The sequence below is a fragment of the Manis pentadactyla genome, chromosome 14, assembly GCF_030020395.1.
Source record: "Manis pentadactyla isolate mManPen7 chromosome 14, mManPen7.hap1, whole genome shotgun sequence".
NCBI classification, from domain to species: domain Eukaryota; kingdom Metazoa; phylum Chordata; class Mammalia; order Pholidota; family Manidae; genus Manis; species Manis pentadactyla.
The window spans coordinates 67,089,375-67,113,086 of NC_080032.1; the positions used below are offsets into that span (position 1 = coordinate 67,089,375).

The window sequence follows — 23,712 nt, forward strand, 5'->3', positions numbered from 1 at the left end:
GTTTGCTTGTATGTTATCCTGGAGGATAAAAATGTGGGAGTATGCCTGTATACCTGGGAAATGAAGTTTTCCTAAACCTGGGCTGTGATCTTTGATAGAAAACTTGGGACCAAATAGTGAGCCTTTTATAGATAGAGACCCATTCGTAGGATTCCTCAGCTGTGAATTGATGTGGAGCTTAAGGTTAAAGGTAAAACTTTCAAAGCAAAAACAGTATGGCATTTATCACTGGCTATTTATTTAAACCATTTTCTATGAGACCTCATGCACTACTCCACATTTCCCCAGGGGACACTGGGACGTAGGTCGTATGTAGCCTGAGTTGGGAGAGCTGGAGATGGAGCCCAGGTCTTGACTTCACATTCATACTCTTTTTTCCAACTGAGGTATTTACACAAAACTTTGAATACAGCTTGTGTATTTTAAAAGCCTTTAACAATATTAAAACCTTGTTTTTGAAATATGTCCAACTTTACAATTTTTAAGTGCCTTTGCATTCATTTCAACTTCATAGCGTCACTTATGTAAGAGGGAAATACGTTAAGGAAAATGAAAACTCCGGCTGAGTTACTGGATCAAGGTTACTATGGGATGGGACACGTATAATTGCCTTAAAACTACATGAAAATATGCTTAAAAATGAGAGAGGCATGATGAGATTTCCAAAACTTGTGGTTGGGTTTATGAGTAAAGCCTGAGGAAAAGAACTGGCAGCACTTAATTGCATCTGAAGGCATGTTACTCACACCCAGGGGGTCCAATTTAGGTGCACTTTTACTCCCAAGATCTGCTAATTCCAGATTCCCTGGTTTGAACCTGACAGGTTCAGGTTCAGGAAGAATTAAAAGTAACGCTAATTTCAATGATTCTGTTCCTTTCCCTGTGATTTTACAATGTAAAACAACATTGTGAACACAAGTTACAGATTCAAGACAGGTAAATGTTCCAGTTTCAGCTCTCAGACTTCCAGAGTAGGTAATAGCCTTCTTACCTAAAAGCCCTTGCAACCTTCTTGTAAAACATCGGGAATCTTGCTATTGTTTCAGGGGTCCCATGCTGAGTGCAAAGAGCCAGGACATTGAAGCCAAATGGACCTATACTAAAGGAGCCCAGCTCTGTGTCTTTATGCTTTACTAAGGCTAACATTGAATACTCACCATGTACACTTATTTACACAGTATTCATTTAATCGACACCACTCCCTGTAAGACATTAGTATTTTCCCTATTTTATAGACTAGGAAGTTAAAGTTTGTAAGAAGTTTAAAAAGAGGCAAATCATAAATATTTCAGTGAATAGGGCTGTGATTCAAACTTGGAACTGTTTTTATTCTAAAGCCCAACCTCTTAATTGCTATGCTTGACTGCCGCCTCATGTGAATTAACTCTTCGGACTTTTCTTACCCATTAAAACGATTGTAATGAGACAATCGTAAGCAAGTTCCCAGTGATAATGGAAGATGTAAATACCCGGCAGGGCACGTACAGGGATTTCATACCTGTTCTCCTACCTGCCTCTACTAGCACACAGCAGGCATTGGCCAAAACTGACAGCCCATTGTTTTGTTCTGTCATAATGATCTGGTTCTGAATTAAGAGATTCCCTAGCTCTTCAGAGCTTGGGTTGGGCAATATGTATGGCCTGGATAGGGACTGCTTTTGTTTGGTTGCTAGAATTAGAAACCCAGTAACGGAAACGCACGTAAGATAGAGGTTTATCTTAAGTATACTTAAAAGGCACCTCCTGTGTACAACTCACTCTGCTTCTTTATTCATCTGCCCAACTTCCTCTGTAAGGCCAGATTTCTGCAGCAAAATTCTAAGGTCCCTCATTCATGCTCCTGACTTCCCTGGAAGGGAGTCTTCATGACCTTATAGCTACTACGGTTCAAAGAGCCCCTGTATTCAGAGACAGAGGTGAACCAGTGAGCAGTGACCAGGAACCAGGTCACCTAGAACAAAAATGGGCAAGGGCAGGGAGAGGGTGATGGCACCAACTCTTTCAGAGACAGGGCTTGAGATACTCAGCTGCACTCATGGCAGACAAAGCCTGGAGACAGATGTCACAGCTGTGACCGCAGGTTCCTCAGGGCCAGTGCCTGCATCTCCCTGCAGCTCTAACACTATGTTGGGCTCCTAGCAAGGGCTCCCCACTGCCTCCAGGGCTGGCCTGGGCACAGCTGTAACCTGGGCAGCAGAGGCCCGCGAGGCCTGCCAGGGGTGGCCCTGCTGGGTGAGTTGCTGCTGGCTACCGGAAGCACCAGCACCAGGCCGAGTGGGGCTTGTCCTGTTTTTGAGACTCCTTTTTAGAAGTAGGACGAATCAGACTGAACCACTCCTGTGGGGAGAGGGTGGAGCAAGAGAGGCCGAAGAGGACAGCGGAGTTCCTGAGGGCTGGAGTACTGACTTCCTGGGACCAAGGCGGGCCACAGGAGAGACAAGACCTGCCTGCCTTGGAATCATCTTTCAAGAAATGTGAGATGGCGTTTTACCTGTGGTGGTGTTGGCACACGGCTGTCGTGCAACTCTCTGAACCACACTCCCACAGAGCCCCTGCTGTGCACATCCTCGCTCTGGAAAGGTTTCTGTACAGGAACTCAGGTGTTTTTTCTTTTCATTTTTTGAAATGTCTTATTCTCACCTGGGCTGACTCTCAGAGGCACTTTAGGAGAAGAAAGAGGAGGAAGAAATCAGCATGTTCACACCTGTTCCCACTCCAGGGTGATCTTTTCATGTAACTGTATTTTCCAACAGCCTCCCTTTTGAGAAGCAGACAAAGAAATGGCTCCTAAAGGCCCCAGACTAATTAGAAGCAGCTTCCTGGCTACTCAGCCATCTCTGTATGTGCCAGAGTCTGAGGAAGGAGGGAAGAGGCATGGGGGGCATAAAGGACTTTTTGCCTTTTTCAGAAGGAAGGGTTCTAATGTCATTTTGAGAGTTCCTCAACGCACACATGTCCTCGTAAGCCTAACTCAGCTCCAGAGGCCTACTTCTAGAGGGTGGACTCAGTAAGAGCCAGGGGTTAGTCGCTGTCTGCAAAAGCCCTGATGCCCAGGCCACACCTCAACCAATTAAACCAGAAACTTTGGGGAGGAAACCTCTGCATCCATGTATTTTAAAGCTCTCTAGTTGATAACAAACTTTATCCTAGTTTGAGAACCACTGCTTTATCCTGTCCCTGCTTTAGACCTACAATATCTTTGTCAATGTAATATTAATATTTAATGTTAATATTACAATTCAATACTACATACTGTTATAATACATCATATTCATTATATTCAATATTACACACATACGTTATTGAGTTTGTTAGATGATAGCTATCTACTTAAACATAATTCTTGCATTATATAGAGCAGGTATAATTCTTAGGCCACAGACTCAGGTATGCAAAAACATGTATTGTTTTGTTTTACTATAATTCAACTTAATTTCTCTTTCTATCCCCTATCCTTGCAGAGAAGAGAATCAGAGTTGATTCCATTTTATTTCAGTTCTGGGTTTAGATATGCAATATCCTTTGAATCTCTCTTAGGTTACTTATTAGGGAGAGGAGAGGAAGGTGTTTGGTCATTATTTTTAAACCGAGGCACCTCTTGAATAAATTATTGGATGTCAAAATGACAGTGGAGCCATGAAATTCATATGGAGCCACAAAAGACCCCAAACAGCCAAAGCAATCCTGAGGAAGAAGAATAAAGCAGGGGAGATTATGCTCCCCGACTTCAAGCTCTACTACAAAGCCACTGTAATCAGGACACTTTGGTACTGGCACAAGAACAGACGCACAGACCAATGGAACAGACTAGAGTCCAGATATAAACCCAAGAATACATATATGGTCAATTACAATACGATAAAGGAGCCATGGATATACAATGGGGAAATGACAGCCTCTTCAACAGCTGGTGTTGGCAAAATTGGACAGCTACATGCAAGAGAGTAAAACCGGATAATTGTCTAACCCCATATACAAAAGTAAACTTGAAACGGATCAGAGACCTGAATGTAAGTCATGAAACCATAAAACTCATAGAAGAAAACATAGGTAAAAATCTCTTGAATATTGTAACAACCCGCAGGACAGTCAACGGGGGTCGACGAACTGGAGGAGAGAATGAAGGGGCAAGGGATACAAAGAACGGACAGCAAGACAGGATGTCTGATCAAGCTGACACAGTTTATTGTTTGCAGGCTCAATTTATACAGGTAGCAAGGAAGGGATGGGTCAGAAGGTGATTGGGCCTTAGGGGATGCCGCGGGAAGGTGTAGAGGGGTGATTGGACCTCGGCTGGCACCGGCGGGAGCGGAGGACCCGGAAGAAAAGCAGGAGGTTTGCCATCTTGTGGGTGGGGGCCCTTGGGGAGTTTACGGGTGGGGTCTTTCCCTGAGGCAGCGGGTGTTCTTGAGAAGCAGGGTGTTAGCAGGGTTAGAAGGCCAGTGGGAAGAACAGAGGAGGAAATATTGCTTAGCAACTTGACCGCAAGATTTATATTTGTTTGGCTAGGGAAGCAGCTTTGCTTTTTCTAGGATACTGCAGAAATGATTGCTGTTGTCTTAAGACTTACATAACTGGTATTCCTTAAAGTCCATAGGCTCGCTCCCAACAGAATATAAACATGAGCAATTTTTCCCTGAATGCATCTCCTCAGGCAAGGGAAACAAAAGCAAAAACGAACAAATGAGACTACATCAAGCTAAAAAGCTTTTGTACAGCAAAGGACAACATCAGTAGAACAAAAAGACATCCTACAGTATAGGAATACATTTGTAAATGACACAGACAACAAGGGGTTGACATTCAAACTGTATAAAGAATGTACATACCTCAATAAGCAAAAAGCAAATAACCTGACTAAAAAATGTGCAGAGGTTATGAACACACTTCTCCGAAGAAGAAATTCAGATGGCCAACAGGCACATGAAAAGATGCTCCATATCACTAAATATCAGGGAAATGCAAATTAAAACCAAAAAGAGCTTTCAGCTCACAATGGTGAGGATGGCCAACATCCAAAAGACAAGGAAAAACAAGTGCTGGAGAGGATGTGGAGAAAGGGGAACCCTCCTACACTGCTGGTGGGAATGTAAATTAGTTCAACCATTGTGGAAAAGTAATATGGAGTTCCTCAAAAAACTAAAAATAGAAATACCATTTGACCCGGGAATTCCACTCATAGGAATTCACCCAAAGATGACAAGTTCTCAGATACAAAAAGACAAATGCACCCCAATGTTTATTGCAGCACTATTTACAATAGCCAAGATATGGAAGCATCCTAAGTGTCCATCAGCGGATGAATGGCTAAAGAAGATGTGGTACATATACACAATGGAATACTATTCAGCCATAAGAAGAAACAAATCCTACCATTTGCTACAACATGGATGGAGCTAGAGGGTAACATACTCAGTGAAATAAGTCAGGCAGAGAAAGACAAGTACCAAATGATTTCCCTCATTTGTGGAGTATAACAACAAAGCAAAACTGAAAGAACAAAACAGCAGCAGACTCAGGGACACCCAAGAAGGGACTAGTGGTTAGCAAAGGGGAGAGGGGGGAGGGAGGGACAAGGAGATTAAGGGGTATTATGATTAGTACATGTGGTGTGGGGGGTCACGGAGAAGACAGTGTAGCAGAGAGAACACAAGTGGTCACCCTGTGGCACCTTACTACACTGATGGACAGTGACTGCAATGGGGTATGGGGTGGGGACTCGATAACATGGGTGAATGCAGTAAACACATTGTTTTTCATGTGAAACCTTCATAAGAGTGTGTATCAATGATATCTTATTAAAAAAAAAAAAAAAAGGAATGTGGGGACCAGATAATGTCCGGATGAGAGGAAAAGTGGCTAATGTCTCCCTGACAGAGTGAATAGAGTTGGAAAGAAGGAACCTACAAGGCACAGTAGGGTGCAGAGCCCTGTGGGACTGGATGGTGGGGAAGGGGCTGTGGTTCTGCCTGCTCCTCCCGTGTCCCCTTCCCCGCTCTCAGGAACCGTTTGTGACAAGGCCACTGCTCTGTGATGTGCGCCTGCTGTGCTCTGCCCAAGCACAGGCCCAGAGGTCAGTTGCCTGAGGGCAGTAGTGCGATTCAGATGATGGAGAATCCTCTCCTGTGTCTGAAAAGCATTCTAGCTACCTGGCTGAGCTCCAGCTCCACTTCCTGGGTGCCTAACACCATCGTAGGCATGCTGTGGGGACTGGGGCTCTTCCTTCTATTACTCCCCTTCTTTGCAAGTGATCCATCCTCATCACTACCATCTAAAAAACATGGAAACATCAGGAAGGTAAGGAACCCTTGGCCCAGACCCAACAGAATGTGGTTCTCTCTTTTCTTTCTTTACTTCTGCTTTTTGAGTCAGCTGTAGAGGCTCCTGGGATGGGAAAGAAGAGATCATCTCTTCTCAGGAAAGAATACAAGATCCTCATTCTAGGCATAAGCCAGGCCAGGCACGAGTTCCGGAAGGAGGATCTAGCCAAAGATCCTAGACAGGGGCCAGGTGGCTAAAGGGCTCCATGCCAAAATCCCAAACCCAGTGGACGGCAGCTGAGGCCCAGATCCTAAGAATCTGATGTCTGCAGGAGGACAGGCCCCTGAGCACTGATATACCAGCTGCCTTCCTGGGGCAGGAGTCTAGGGCGAGGCTTCGTCCAGGCTGACCTGAGGGCAGTGCTGACCCCGCAGTGCCTCTGAGCAGGGGCTTCAGTGGGGGCATTGCATCGGGAAGCAGAGAGCGGCCTGACGGAGCTCAGAGGAGCCTGTAGGTCTGAGCACGTGCGTGTTTCTTGAGAAGAGAAATACATTGACGCAAGAAAGCCAGGGCGGGTCCCACAGAGAAAATCCTTCATTACATTCTTCATGGAAGGAAAAGGGAAAATGTTCTTATCTGTGGTAAAAGTGAGTACAAGGATAGGACACCTCGGGGCCTATTAGGTAAATGTAGGAAGTCCTGTGTATAGACACCGAGCCTCTGCAGCTTGTCTATGGAGGTGACTGAGACTTGGTCCTTCTCTGAAAGGTGAGCTTCTGTCAGCCGGCCCTACCCAACCGAGTCAGCCTGTCTCTCCAGCAAGAGGGCCCTGCTCCACAACACCCCTGGGAATGGTGTCGCCCAGCAAGGATGTGGTGGGCGGGAGTGGACCAAGAGTGTCTGGATTGGGAAGGGGGGACTCCAGGTCCACGTGTGGGCATTTAAATTCCCTCATGTGCCTCTGTGAGGTGGCCCTTGCCATGTCTCCCCCAGAGGGTGGTCGCTGTGAGGGCCACAGCAGGCAATGGATGTTGAAGCACTTTGCAAATGGCAAAGTGTTCCCTGTCACGAGTCTTGCCATCGCCGTCAGGGATCCTGTGGCTTGGACACTGCGGCTTGTGCTCCAGGCTCTAAGCTCCCCAATGTCTCCCCTAAAGAAATGTAGCCCTCAGTCTCCTAGAAGACACCTAGGTCCCTGCCTTCCCCATCATGACCCCGTCTTCCGCTTTCCAGCTTGCAGAGAATTCCTTCGTGACCTGGGAGAGATTAAGGACCTGTTACTTCTTCTGAGAAGGTAAAGGATCTTCCCTTCTCCTCTGGGTCCTCCTTCCCCCCAGAGCCTTATGACGGGACTCCAGGGCTGCAGGCAGCCTGGGACTGACGTGGTGGGGGAGACATGGGGACAGGTGTGACTGCAGACCTGGGGGACAGCAGGACCACTGTGCAGTAGCATGGGGACCTGCATGGCCATGGGCTTCAGGCGCTCAGCCCTGCCAGGCCTGCTCGGCCCCTCCTGGCCCTGGCTGCTCCTGGCTGCAGCTCTTGCCTCCTGTCTTCTGCAGCCGCGTGAGGAGGCTCCCTGACAACGGTGACTCTCAGATGTCATCGCAAGAGCAGCCCAGTGAGGGGTCCGAAGCAGAGCCTGCGGGAGCCCAGTGGCCATGCGGGGAGCCTGAGGACAGCACTGCTCCTGCCGTGGGCCCTGCGGCTTCCTTGGCTCCTCTGGCCACACGCTCTCCACATCTGGCCTCCAGCTGCTCACCAGGCCTGCTAACATCCAAAGTTTGTGTCCATTCAGACTTGTCCGGGAGTGACTCTCAGCCGCGAGAGACTTTCCCACGTAGTCCTTCCCCTTCCCCACCAAATTCAGCACATTCAGAGCCTTGCCCTCCACCTCTGATGACCTCCTTTGTCCCACCACCAAGCTCCACTCCGACTCACACTCAGCGTGACTCAATGGCCCTCCACCTAGGCACCCTCCCATGGAGCTTGGCCCCATATGCACACTGGCTGGCTTCTCACACCCGAGTCATCTCAGGCGTTGGTCGCGCAACCTCGCCCGTGCCAGCCCCTTCCAGGTGTCAGGCAGATGCCAAAGCCTGGAGCCGCTCAACCTCCTCACGATGCAAGTCGCAGCAAGAACACCTGCCCCAACATCCACCTATGGTCTCATTCTGGGGAAACCCCACAGACAAACAGGTAGAGGCTTGTAGCCCCTCATTTGTCAACCCTGACACCCAGAAGCTGCGGGAGACACTAATCAGCAGGAGAACAGAGCAGAAGATGTGGAAGGAGAATGAAAAGGGAGATGGGTCAGACCACCGCCTGAATTGTTTGGGGACTGTGAAGTCCCTGGGTGAGAGCACAAAAGGCAAACCAGAGCCGCTGGCCAGTCCTGGAAAGCCCCCAGATACTAAGGATTTGGGGGACCATTTACAGCAGAAATGCGAACAGTTCTTCTGCGGTATCCCCTTTCTACACAGCGAGTCGCTAGAGGTTAATGCCAGGGAATCTGGTTCCCAGCAAGAGATTCACTGTGTCTCTTTTAATGGACACTCTCCTGTCTTACCATTCCGATATCAGGCTATAGTATGGCCACACATTTCACCAACCCAACCCCTGCCTCAGCCTGTGGCCAAATCTCAGCCCTTGTGTCAGCCTCTGACTCCAACACAGGGCCTACCTCAGCCTGAGGCCCCATCCCAGCACAATCTGGAATGTCATTCTGTGGAGAAGCAGCGAGAAAGTGAGAAGACCTTACCCGCTATGGTTAAAAAAGCTCAAGTCTTCAGCCCAGTGAGTCCAGTCCCAGCCCCCTCACCTACGTATGAGGAAATCCAGAACACCCTGGAAGAGACCCCACCTGGTGATGGCCACGCGTACTCAGAGGCCCCTCTGACCGCACAGGCGAGCAGGCCGCCTGCTCAAACTTCCACGTGCATGTCTGTGGGCAGAATGTGGCACAGTGAGATGGCCGTGAGGGCCCACAGAGCCAGCCTGGAGCTGGGCCCAGGTGCAGCCACGGCCAGCGGTGACTCAGGTGGTGAGGGTGGAGGCTGGGCCGCAGGAGTCCCCCACTGCAGGATCACAGTGTTGGAGGGCAGCACTGGGTTCCCTTCTTCAAGTGCTGATGAGGACGGGGGTTCGGTGGTGGCTGAGGAGGCCTCTGCTTGGAAAGTCACCTTGAAATACAATGTGCGGGCTAACTCCAAAATTACTAATGTGGATCTGAGGAGATCAGGGACTCCAGGGGCAAATAAAATCCCAACACTGCCAAGTGTAAAGGGTGCGATTCAGGATCCGGAAGAGCCACGGCCTGATGCACAGCACAGAGACTCTGAGCTCTGCGAGAAGGTAGAGTCTGGGAAGCAGCCTGCGGACAGCGTCCCTGCAGAGCTTCTTCGGGACTGCGACGCTCCCGCGCTCCCGCAGCACTCCCGGGCGTTTCTTGCTGCAGACGGTTCAGATTCTCAGAGCTCTCTGAGCAGCTCGCAGAGCACATCAACTGGGGACACATCAGCTGCGCATGTGTCAGGTGACATCATGTTGAGTAGATGGGCTTCACATCAGAGCCGCCAGGGGCTAAAGGGGTCCTGGAGACGGGAGGAGCCAGATCAGAGCCAGATCAGAGCCAGAGCAAGATGGCTGTCCCTGCTGGTGAGGAAAAGCACTGTAGGAGGTCCGACCAAGGAGAGCATGAAAAAAGATCAGCAGAACCGAGGGCCTCGCAGGACAATGGGATGCTAAATAAGGATAAGGAAACAGTAGAATCCTTAAGAAGCAAGTCTTGCCAGCTGGGACAGAAGGAGGAACAGGCTCCTCCAGAAAGCCACCTCACAAAAAAGAGACAGCACGTTCCGCAGTGGATTTTCGCCAGTGAACTTCCCCAGCAAAAAGACAGGCCTCCGTCACCCACTGCCCAGAGACAGGGAGAAGACAATAGCAGATCTGCCCCGAACAGCGGGGCTGCCGAGGCTCAGGGGATCGTGACAGCCTCGTCCCCTGTGGGACGGATCCCAGGTGAGAAAAATCAAACTTCAACATGGACGTCCTCCCTCGGAGTTAAATTGCCACAAAGGGCAATTCCAGGCTCCCGCAGGAGAACATGGTGCCACAGACTTCTGGTACCACAGGCTTCTCTCCTATGAAGAGCAAGGGAGGGCGACGAGACAGAAAGCCTGCAATCTCCAGGCCACCCTGAAGGGCCACAGCAGTCCTGGCAAGAGCAGGCTGGCCAGAGACAAGGACGGCAACAAGGCCTTCACACCCCGTGAGCTGGGGTGCCCAGCGAAGCCCCGCCAGCACGGGCCAAGGGCGGCAGGTGCCTCAGCCTGCACCCTCCACTGCCCAAGGCATCCTATGATTCAGAGAGATGTGCCATCGGTTCAGCGGGAGCGGGGTTTCATGTGTTTCCTGGGACAAATTTTCTTCAAGAAAAGATTCACATAGTGCGAAGAACACTTGGTTTTCCTCATATCACCACATCAACTCAGTGCTGATGGATTCTTCCTACCTCAACTTCCATCATTTCCCAAAATACATGCTTTTCTCTCAGGAGAGGTGGTGGCTTCTGTCTGTGCCCTGCTGGGGGAAGGGAAGGAGTCAGGGTCCGCTCTTCACACGCAGCCACCGTGGCTTCCCGAGAGTTGGAAAGGGAGGTTGACGATGCCTGTGGTGTGGCATGCCCACATGCACCCCTTGCCCTCGATGCACCTTAGGTTTCCATAAGAGCCCTATTACAAAACAAAAGCATCTGGACATGAGAAGATGAGGAAAACCTGTAAGACGCCCCCCAACCCCAGGATCTGGCTCAGCCGGCCTCACTGCGTGCTCTTGGGCAGCTGTGAGGGAGACATTTACAGAAGCTAAAATTTTCCTCAGGCTCCAGAAAGTGTCTGAAAAGTTCCCCTCAGGGAGGCTGTTGGCACAATGGCATGCTGCACCCAAAGGTGCAGGGACCGAGGAGCCCTGGAGACCCACCGCCATCACAAGCCCAGAGGGGAGGAGCAGCTCAGGGCCCATGGCTCCCGCATGGTGGCCCGCCCTGGGGTCTCCACCCACACCAGCTCACGGAGCCCAGGAGCTGCCTCGGGGACCTGTGACAGAGGGCCAGGTTCACACAGGCAGGGAAGCTTGACTTTCCCACAATATACTGAATAAACCTGCACAGGGCTGGGGCCCTTGAGACTGACTCAGGGTCTCTAACTTTATGTCCACACGTGGGCCAAAGAAGGCTCCCAGGGGGATTTTAAAGGGTTAGGAACGGGCCTGGGGTCCCACAGCAACGCTCACCTGGCTCCCAGCGCTGCCCAGCCCAGGGCTCAGAGGGGGAAGAGGCCATCACACAGGATCTGTCACACAAGGGCTGGAAGTGACCTGTACACAATGGGGGTGCAGTCCAGGATGGCCCACTGTGCGCTCTGCTCCAGCCTACACCCCTCCACCCTGGCCAGTCCCCACCGGAAAGAGGGAGCGATATGAACTTTCCACCACATGCAGCGCACACAATTGTCTAGCAACAGGGCCGCCCCTGGGGGTGAGTCCTGCTCAGGGAGCCCTGACGCAGGGACCATGGACGGCCCTACCCCGTGCCTGTCAGGACACCCCTCCGCCAGGTGGGCCGGGGTGGAGGAGTCAAATGGGTGCAGACGCTGGTGTTGCATCGTCCCGTGGAGCTGCATCTGCCTCTGTGTGCAGCTCTCCGGCTCCTCCAGGGGCCCCGGTGAGAGCCCAGCCAAAGCCTGTGGGACTGGGATCCCGGGCAGAGAGACCCCACCTCTGGTCAGGGGAGGGGCACAGAGGGAAACCCAGGGCTTGGGACAGCTGGGCCCTCTCACGGGCCCCTAGAGATGAGTTCTGAGAATGGAGGTATAGGGTACCACCAACACCCTTGCAGGTTAAGTGCCACAGATGGGGCTGAAGGAACAGCAGGAAACAGGGTAGACAAGCCCCTGTGTTCTTATCCTGCCATGACTGCGGTAATGTCTACAATGGAGACCGCCACAGACAACATTTCTAGCCCTCCCAGACACTCCCACACCATCAGAGACCCTCCTTCCCAGAGCCACACAGGGCGCACCCCCAGCCCCTCACATGATGTCAAAGCGCCCGTCACAGTCCTACACACAGAACCTCTAAGGAATAATCACAGATCCCTGCGTGCCCTCCCAGACCCTAATAATCCCTCCCAGAACGACACAGGCCTTCACAGAGACACTCACAGACCCAAACAGAACCTCACAGAGACCCCCAAGGCACTCACAGGAACCCTCAGAGACCTTCACAAACCCTGAAAGACCACAGAAGACCAACACAGACCCTCGCCGTGACTGTCAGAGACCCTCATAGGGACCCTTACAGTGACACTAACTGACCCGCACAGACCCACACAGAACCTCAGAGACCCTCACTGGGACCCTCTCAGAGACCCTCACAGAACATCAAGCCCTTCACAGACACCAAGACACACCCACCCATACATTGGCCCTCACAGACCTTCACAGGGACAGTCACAGACCCACGCAGATCCTCACAGAACCAAACACATTCACATGGACACGGAAAGACCTCTCAGACTCTCAAGGACCCACACAGACCATCAAAGACTGTCACACTCACTGAGGAAACCTAAAATACCCCCACAGTCCCTCACGGAGACCCTAACTGTCACTAACTGAACCTCAGAGCGACCAGTAGAGATCCTCAGAGAGTCTCGCGCACCCTTCCAAGGAACCTCAAAGTCCCTCACAGAGACCGTCACACACACGCTCAGACTCTCAGCGGGATCCAAACGTACCCTCCCCGAACCTGACAAACCTCACGGGAACCCTCAAACAGCCTCTCAGAGATTCTGACTTAGCTACACACACCTACACAGACACCCCACACACCCCCACAGAGCCTCACAGAACCTCAGGGGCCCTCCACAGAACTTCGGAGATGCTCACAGGCACACTACTCACAGCAACTTACAAAGAGCCTCTCTGACACACACAGGGAACCTCCCAGACCATCCCAGACCTCAAAATGGCCCTCAAAGAGACCCTCATACACCTTCACAATGACCCCCACACAACCCCACAGGGACCCTTACCCAACAGCACGGACCCTCACAGGGACCCTCACTCACTGTCACAGTGCCCCTCGCAGAACCTCACAGGGAGGCTCACAGACCCTCGCAGAACACCACAGACACTCCTACAGACCTTCACAACCCTCACAGTCCCGCATGGACCCACATAGAGACCCAGACAGACCCTCACAGACCTTCACACAACCTCAGAGACCCTGACAGACCCACACAAACACACCCTGGAACCCTCAATAACCTCAGGCACCCTCACAGACACTCACAGACACACACAGGCACTTACAGACCCACCCAGACCATCCCAGGAACCACCACACACCCTCAGAAACCACAAACACCAACACACACCCTCTCAGTGACCCTGACAGACCCTCACAGAGGACTTCTATGGGACCATCACAGTCCCACACAGAGGCCCTCACAGACCTAATCACCCTCACAGGGACCCTCCCACAACCTCACATCTTCTATCCCAGGCCATCCCAGATACGCAAAGACCCTCACAGACTAACACAGACCCGTACAGTCCTACACAGAACCACGCAGACCCGCACAGGGATGCTTGCAGGCCCTCAAGACACACAAACACCAGCACAGATCCTCACAGACCTTCGAGAAACCCACACAGTGACATTAACAGAACACCAGACTCACGCAGGTCCTCACAGAAACCCTCACAGACCCAAACACAGACTCACACAGACCCTCACACACACTCACTTTGACCCTCACAGACCATTACAGACATGTACATGGACACACAGCAAACCGGCATGGGGACCTCCGCAGACTGTCACAGACACATATAGGGACTTTTATAGACACTGGGAGACCCTCGCCAAACCTCCAAGACCCTCAAAGAGACTCTCACAGGCCCTCATTGACACCCTGAAAGACCCTCACAGAGACCCTGAAAGAACCTCAAAGGGACCAACAAAGACACTCACAGACACACACAGGGATACTCATGGACTCTCACCCTCAAAAAGCCACTCACAGTGATACTAAGACATCCTCAAACACCCTCATGTAGGTCCTGACGCACCCACACAAGCCCCAAGACAGACTCTCACAGAGCCACATAGCACCTCACAGGGACCCTCACAGAAAATCTCACGGAACCTCAAAGGGAAACTCTGAAACCTTCAGAAAATCTCACAGGGTCTGTCAAAGCGGCTCTCACACACCTTCACAGAACCTCACAGAAACACTCACATACCTGCAAACAAACCCTGAAAGACCCTGAGGGACACTAACCGGGACACAGACAGACCCGCACAGGGACCCACACAGAGACCATGACAGATCCTCACAACCCTCAACAACCCTCACAGAGTATGTGAGACCATATCTCACAGACCCTCACAGACATGCGCAGCCCCTCAGCGGCATCGAAACTTAGCCTCCCAGCACCTCGGACCTCCCCTGGGTCCCTCACACTGCCTCACTCTGCATTCTTCATATACTCCAGAACCCCATGACTCTCCCAGACCCTCAGGGGGACCCTCCCAGAGACACTCCTGGACCCTCCCTGGGTCCCTCAGTGACCCTCAGAGACCCACACAGACATGCTCACACAGCACTCACAGTCCCACCCAGACCGTCAGTGACAATCTAATATTCCCCAAGGTTTAATTTGTACACTCCAGTGGGTCATTCATTATTGGGAGATGAAGGTCATTCTTCCTTTCCTACCTTGAATATTAGTCTAGCTTGAGTGTCACCATTATGCCTGATAACAAGATCAGTGGAGTCTAGTGTAGCCCAAGTGGAATTTTCTTGATTTCTTAGGGGACCACTTCAGGTTCTCTCAGAAGCAGAGGCCAATGTGGAATCAGACACGTGAGTGATTTGCCAGGGAAACACCTGTGGAGGAGAAAGAAATGAAGGTGCAGGAGCAGGTGCTGAAGCATTCTGACTCAGCGCAGGCCTGACACCCGAAAGGAGAACAGGGAAGAATGAGGATGGTGGAATATGGGACGCAGACTTCAGGGCAAATCTGACAAAGTCTCAGCCAGGCCTATGGGGAGTGCCGAGCACAGGCTGCCAGCAAGGGGATCCGCACACTGGGCAGGGGGAGCCCTGCTTGTCAGTCAGCCCATCACTGGCTGCGAGTGGCCTGGGGAGAGCACGACTTTGGCACAAAGGCCGTGGAGGGCCCTAAAGACCCCAGAGGTGCAGTGCAAATATGCCCGCTCCTAAAACTCACAGCCCTAATTGCCCGCCACAGTCCTAGGATTCATACCAGTGTTACAACTCTGTGCTCTAACACAAAGACTAAAATTCAACGCCCTTCACATCTCTTCAAATTTTCTCAGCTACTGGGCTATTCCTCTACAATTGTACACCGCGCATGACCACTTACCACTCTAACAATAAGCCAAAACTCAGCATCCCTACTACTAGACTTCACTTCACAAGAAGGCATCAAAGTCCATTCACATTTTCACCTAAAAGTCTCACAGCTGGTATCAAACCAGAAAGGTCTTAGCTAACTACACTGCGTTATCCTTCCAGTAACAATTATTCCAGCCCCAATAATACTGAATTCCCTCTAGTAACCTACATGATTACCACAACACAAATCAGCAGTCCCCATGGCCTCCTCACTGGAAAACCCAGAATCCCTAGTATCTAATACATAACCCCATGCCCCAGACCATGAACCTCAAACACAACCTTTCATTCCTAATTTTTCAACACAAAATATACCAATAGAATCTCCTTCAACAATGCCACAGAAGTGTCCCCAGTAGAGCCATATCAGCCATGCAAACCTCAGGGTACTCCTCAGCAGCTAGGGCTGCCGTGTGTTCAAAACCAGCCAACATCACCGCAAGATAAATAAGAAATACTATTAAAGCTAAGAAAGAGCCACTAAATTAATTACAAATCTGTAGACAACCCTGCCGCTTAAAATCAACCCAAGCCTACCATTAACAGGAGAAGGTTTTGAAGAAAAATCTGAAAAACTCATTTCAAAGATCGTGCTTGAAATAAACACAATGTATACCATCATGATTCCCACATCGTGTTGATCCACAGACAACAGCATAAAAAATTATCATTGTAATTCAACTCCAAGAACTTCATGACCAACATGTGAAAATTTCACCCCTAGTCCAAACTATTAACAACTCATTCACTGACCTACCCTCCCCATCTACTACCTCAGCATGATGAAACTTCGGCTCACTCTGAGGGATCTGCTTCATTCCACAAATCTTACCAGGCCTCTTTCTGGCAAATGCCCTAAACACCAGATACACTAAATGCATTCTCGTTGGTAACACACATCAGCCGGTGTGTCCAGTAATGGGTGAATCGCTCGATACATGCATGATTACGGGGCACACGTAGTTTTCATCTGCTTATTTATGCACATTGGGTGAGTCTTAGATTATGGATCCTATGCACATAATAGCACTTCAAACATTGGGAGCATCTTATTATTTACAGTAATAGGAACAGCATTCCTGAGAATAAATGTCACACCTGATCAACAGCATACGGTGAGAACACAAGTCTTTCTGAGGGCCAACAGCCATTACCAGCATCCTTTCAGCTGTCTCGCATGTTGGCACAAATCTACTAGAACGGCTCTGGGGAGGCTTTGCAGCAGACAAGGCTGCCCTCACCTGAACCTCGGCCTTCATTTTACCTTCCCTTTATCATTCTGGGCATAGTAACATTCCTTCTATTTCTACATGAAACCAGATCCAACAATCCAACAGGAATCACACTGAACTCAGATGAAATTCCTTCCACAATCATGTCCCTCTTCTCACTGTGGGCCCACTGACAGTGGGGTAGCTAAACCGAATTATATCTGGCACCCAGTTCTCACTTCAGGACCATCACTTTCATAGTCACTCATTCGTTCCTCTTAAGTAAGATATCTCAGTGGATTAGTGACTAATCAACCCAGGCTCACACAAAACCATGCTGTCATTTCTCTGGTATTTTTTAGTTTGGGGGATGCTTGAACTCATGTCTGTCTGAGGCTCAAACTCAAGCACATAACTTGTAGCTAAACTTTAATTGAACTGTGAATTGTACATATAAACCTTCAGGTGTTATTCAGTCAATGTCTATAGGACATACAGAATTTATAAAAAAATATGGATATTCTAGACATAGATGTAAATGTAGTTGTATGTATTTGAGAAAGCGTAAGAATAGATGTAGACATACATGTACTATTAATGTAGACACCATACCATTGTAATACTTATTCTAATAGCTATAGCTGTGCTCATTAACTTAGTTAATCTAATAAACACCAATATAGTTAGCTTGAACCCTCCTATCCCCCAAATACACCCCACATTTATTAAATATCTTGTCAAACCCCCCAAACAAGGACGAGCACATGGAAGCACTAAACATGCGGTTAGTAACCAGTATCAAGCCCGAAAACCCTGATATTCAATTCCCAGGCCTACTCTCTGCCTATCGGCAAAATGCTTAGGGATCCAGATACGTATGAGTAAGGAAGGGCCTTTACGACAAGCTGCACTTAAGTATGAATTTCAACTGGAATGGTGTGATTAAAGTGAATAAGACTGTTAGATCAAATCACAATGGCTTAACTTTTATATAGATATGTAATATAAACTGGTTCCCCCCTATATGTCCCACAAAACTCAGGTTCATGTAGTTTTCCAACAAACAAAGCCACAGAAAATGCCTAGACTAGCAAACCTGCTCCATAAACAAATAGATTTAGTCCCAGCTTTTCTATTACTTTTTAACAAAATTACACTTGCAAGTATCTGCCCTCTGGTGAGAAAGGACTCGAAATCAACTAGCCTGAAGATTGAAAGGAGTGGGTAGCCAATACGCTTTCTAAGGCAGCTCATGACACCTTGCTTAACACCCTCCTATGGGAAACAGCACTGAGAAAAATTAAGCCATCAACAATTGTTCGACTTAGTTACCAAGGTTTCATAAATTTCATGCCAACCACCACAGTCATATGATTAACCCAAGTTTATAGAAAAGCGGCATAAAGACTGTTAAAGTGAATTTATTTAAATAAGGTTAAACACTAAAAAGTCATAACCAAGGTAAAAACTCACAACAAAAGTACCCTTAGTAAACTGATACAAGATAGCAAAGATCAAACAGGGATTAGATGCCCCACTGTGATTAGAGCTAAACCTAAATGATTCTGTATAACAAAATTATTCACCAGAGTACAACTACCAACAGCTTAAAAGTCAAAGGAATTGGCAGTGCTTTATATCCTCCTAGCGAAACCTATTCTGATTCCACACCAGCCCCTGCTAACACAGCCTGTATCCTGCTATCTCAGCAAACCACAAAAGGAAGCACATTGAGCCCACATAAGAGTCATAAATGCATTAGGGCAACATGTAACCTAAGGGACCAGAAGCAGTGGGCTACATTTTCTTATAGAAGAACACAATAAAACATATGTCCTTGTGAAAGTTAAGAACCAAAGGAGTGCACATATGATATTGTACATGATAAACCCTAAAGAGCCCACTCCAAAAATACTAGGTCTAATATCTGAATTTAGCAAAGTTGTAGGATATACAATTAATACACAGAAATCTGTTGCATTCCTATACTCTAATGATGAACTAGCAGAAAGAGAAATCTGGAAAACAATTCCATTCACAATTGCATCAAAAGAATAAAATCCCTAGGAATAAGCCTAACCAAGGAAGTGAAAGACCTATATATACCCTGAAAACTACAAGACACACATGAGAGAAATTAAAGAAAATACCAATAAATGGAAACACATCCCATGCTCATGGATAGGAAGAATTAATATTGTCAAAATGGCCATCCTGCCTAAAGCAATCTACAGATCCAATGCAATCCCTACCAAAATACCAACAACATTCTTCAGCAAGCTAAAGCAAATAGTTCTAAAATTCATATGGAGCCACAAAAGACCCCGAATAGCCAAAGCAATCCTGAGGAAGAAGGATACAGTAGGGGGGATTATCTTCCCCGACTTCAAGCTCTACTACAAAGCCACGATAATCAAGACAATTTGGTACTGGCACAAGAACAGACCCACAGACCAACGGAACAGACTAGAGATCCCAGACATAAACCCAAGAATATATACATATGGTTAATTACTATATGATAAAGGAGCCATGGATATACAATGGGGAAATGACAGCCTCTTCAACAATTAGTGTTGGCAGAAACTGGACAGCTACATGCAAGAGAATGAAACCGGATGGTTGTCTAACCCCGTATACGAAAGTAAACTCTAAATGGATCAAAGACCTGAATCTAAGTCATGAAACCACAAAACTCTTAGAAGAAAACATAGGCAAAAATCTCTTGAATATAAACATGAGCAACTTTTCCCTGAAAGCATCTCCTTGGGCATGGGAAACAAAATAAAAAATGAACAAATGGGACTACATCAATCTAAAAAGCTTCTGTACAGCAAAGGACACCACTCAGGCAAACAAAAAAGCGTCCTACACTATGGGGGAATATATTTTTAAATGACATATGTGACAAGGGGTTAACATCCAAAATATATAAAGAACTCACATGCCTCAACACCCAAAAAGCAAATAACCCTATTAACAAATGGGTGGAGGATAGGAACAGACACTTCTCTGAAGATGAAATTCATATGGCCAACAGGCACTTGAAAAGATGCTCCACATTGCTAATTGTCAGGGAAACTCAAATTAAAACCACAATGAGATATCACCTCACACCAGTTAGGATGGCCAACATCAAAAACACTAAGAACAACAAATGCTGGCGAGGTTACGGGGAAAGCGGAACCCTCCTGCATTGCTGGTGGGAATGTAAACTTGTTAAACCACTATAGAAAGCAGTATGGAGGTTCCTCAAAAAACTAAAAATAGAAACATCATTTGATCCAGGAATTCTACTCCTAGGAATTTACCCAAGGAAAACAACTTCTTAGATTGAGAAAGAGATATGCACCCCCATGTTTATCGCAGCACTATTTACAATAGCCAAACTATGGAAGCAACCTAAGTGTCCATCAGTAGATGAATGGATAAAGAAGAGGTGGTACATATATACAATGGAATACTATTCAGACATAAGAAAGAAACAAATTGTACCACTTGCAACAACATGGATGGAGCTACAGGGTGCTATGCTCAGTGAAATAAGTCAGGCAGAGAAAGACAAATACCAAATGATTTCCCTCATTTGTTGAGTATAACAACAAAGCAAAACTGAAGGAACAAAATAGCAGCAGACTCACAGACTCCAAAAAGGGACTAGCGGTTACCAAATGAGAGGGGTGGGGAAGATTGGGTATGGAGGGAGGGAGAAGGGGATTGGGGGGTATTATGATTAGTGCACATAGTGGGGGGGGGGGTCACAGGGAGGACAGTGTAGCACAGAGAAGACAAGCATGGACTCTGTAGCATCTTACTAAGCTGAATGACATTGACTGCAATTGGGTATGGGGTGGGGACTCGATCATATGGGTGAATGTAGTAACCAGATTGTTTTTCTTGCAAAACCTTCATAAGAGTGTATTTCAATGATACCTTAACAAGAAAAGAAAAAAAGACATACTTGCTGAGAACATCAGAGTGCCTTATCCACCTGAGAAAATAAAATAAAATGGATATACATAAGATCCATTTATGTACTTACTTAAAAAAAAAGCCTACCTTTCGTTTGTGCTTAATTAGACAATTCATTAATTTATTCTGATTCAAGAGTATCCATTATCAATGTAATTTATTTGTCATTTTGCTTTTTATTATTTTGGGAAGGAAAGGTGGGAAAAATACTGCCACAGTAATTTTGCATTGAATTCTTGGGACATTTTCCAGCGATCTTTGCAAACTTCTTACAATAAATACAAATATTTTCTGAGTCTGAATTTTTCTTCCTGTTCATTCAGAAGTTTGGTTAATAAAGCTCTCGCTGGAGTGTGGCACAATAGCTCCCTAAGGCTCTCTTTCCAATGCTCAAGTAATTTTTCTCCTTCCTATAAAAAGAATGACATTATGTCTTCAAAATGTTAGGGCTCTGAAAGAAAGACAATCCATTTGATTTTAATAATTAACTAGTACATTAAGGAATACAAAATAAGAGATGGAGTTCACATTTTAGAAAATATTTCCATTGCAGAATGCAGATCAAATCTGATTTTTCCTGAATTATTTGTTTTTTCTCATGCTCACTGATACTTCAGAACTAGTGTCCTGACACTTGGATCTTCTCTAAAGTATGGTTTGCTGTAGTACCCAGAGGTTCCTCCCCAAGGACATTTATGAAAGGAGCCCTGGCCTATATGCTGGCGTAAACAGATGGTTTTCCATAAGGCCGACTTGGAGGGAGCACAGAGAATCGGAAATATGCATGAAGGTGCAGTTTGCATGATTCAGGTCCTGCTACTTATAAAGAATAGCTTTTCTTGTAAATATACAACATGTTGCAGGGAAGTACATGTTGCTTTATAAACTGAAACCAGATCAATGTAATCGATGAATGACATGACTAGTTATAATGTTCTGTTTTATCTGTGGTCACCAAGAATAGAGTAGTATCAATATTTACTCCTATCCATGTCATCAAAAAGGACATGTTAGGAAAATAAGCACTGTGGAAATGATTCAAATTCTATCCATACAATCAAATCTTATGACAACAAACCCATCTCTTAGGAATTCACAATCCTAAATAAGCATGAATATGTTTAATAAAATGATAACATAAATAATGTATCTTTTAGTCAATAGCTTATATTAGATCGGCATTAAGTTACATCAAAGGTATAATCTGTGGGGAAAAGTCAGCATAGAAATATTGTGAAATAGAATGAAAAATAAATGAGCTTCAAATACTGTCAGGGAAGGACTGGGCAGACTGTGGTAGTTTGGGGTAACTCAGAAATGGCATCTAGAAGTGGAACTATGTCAGAAGCCATTTACACAACTCAGGAGAAATGATTTAGTGAATAGTTTTGAGGTCAAGGAGGCCACTTGGGAAACCCATGGCTTCTAGTATTGGCCAAAGGAACCAATTCAGAGGTGATCAGATGAAAAACATTGGTTTAAGACCAAAGGAGAGCAAGTCATGGAGAAGTAGTCCTGGGGGTAAAGATGCATAACCCTAGCAACTGACTGGAGCAGAAACTGAGAAACCGAGTCTGGAGCTGATGTCAAAGGAAGCCGTCCTCCAGAGTGCCAGGATTAATACGGTGGACAGAGCCTCCGCTCCAGCAGCCAAGCCATGCACTGCTACCAGAACACAGCACTGTGCTGCCTCTGTTCTCACGGTCTCTGCGGCAGACCCAGCCAAATGAAGACAAACTTCTGTCTAGGCATTCCTTTCCCTTTCAGATGGATCGTCTATAACTTTGGAAAGTGCATCACAGGAGAGGTTGATGAGGATGTGGAGGACATGCTAACTGAGCTCTACCAACTGGCTTTCAAACAGAAGAGATTTCAGTGGCTAAAAGGAATGAAGTTAAAATCACTCTTTATTAAAAAACGGAAGGAACAAACAGCAGCAGAATCACAGAACCCAAGAATGGACAAACAGTTACCAAAGGGAAAAGGACTGGGGATGATCGGTGGGAAGGGAGGGATTGGTGGGGGGAGAAGAAAAGGGGCCTTACGATTAGCATGTATAATATGGGAGAAGGCACGGGGAGGGCTGTGCAACACTGAGAACACAAGTAGTGATTGTACAGCATCTTACTACTCTGACGGACAGTGACTGTAGTGGGGTTTGTTGGGAGGACTTGGTGAAGGGGGTAATCTAGTAAACATAATGTTCCCCATGTAATTGTAGATTAAGGATACAAAAAATAAAAAACACTATTTATTGTTTTAAAAAATCTTTCAACTACTTAGTATTTAAGTGAAAAGCTATACATTCATGTAATTTAAACCATTCCTCTTAAATTTTTACTCCTGGGTACCTTACCCAGAGGGGGAAACTGCTATAATGGTTTTTCTGTTGTATCCTTCTAAATATATATTATATATTTTACTTGCACATATATGTATTATTCCTTTTGAGAATCTCAAATGAGAAAATATTATGTTTATCAATTGATTGCCTGTAAAAAACTCCTGACGTTCATTTTCATCAAATACTATTACTTCATTCTTTCTAAAGGCTGTGTGCAATTCCACAGTATAAAGTTCATTTGCCAGGCACCAACTGATAGAGAACTGTGTCAATATATTACCTTACTATAAAAAATAGTACAGCTGATCTTTTTATGCACATTTACATATGCCTGTATTAGACTATAACTAGGTAGATTTCAAGAAGTACAATTGCTACCTACTAAATTGTACACTGTGAAGACCAAAAAGCATCACTCTTCTTGTATCTTTTTTGTA

At 47.0% G+C, this 23,712-nt stretch overlaps 1 protein-coding gene and 1 long non-coding RNA gene across 3 annotated transcripts in view; both read right to left on the reverse strand.

Moving 5' to 3' along the window:
* The window catches only part of LOC130680517 (uncharacterized), a 634,026-nt gene that overhangs the window by 61,874 nt on the left and 548,440 nt on the right, over positions 1–23,712 (reverse strand). The gene's annotated exons all lie outside the window — the stretch shown is intronic.
* The window catches only part of LOC130680527 (uncharacterized), a 104,287-nt gene continuing 83,069 nt past the window's right edge, over positions 2,495–23,712 (reverse strand). Inside the window, exon 3 of the long non-coding RNA XR_008993549.1 lies at positions 2,495–2,661. This is a non-coding gene — a long non-coding RNA (uncharacterized LOC130680527). The remainder of the gene's footprint in view (positions 2,662–23,712) is intronic.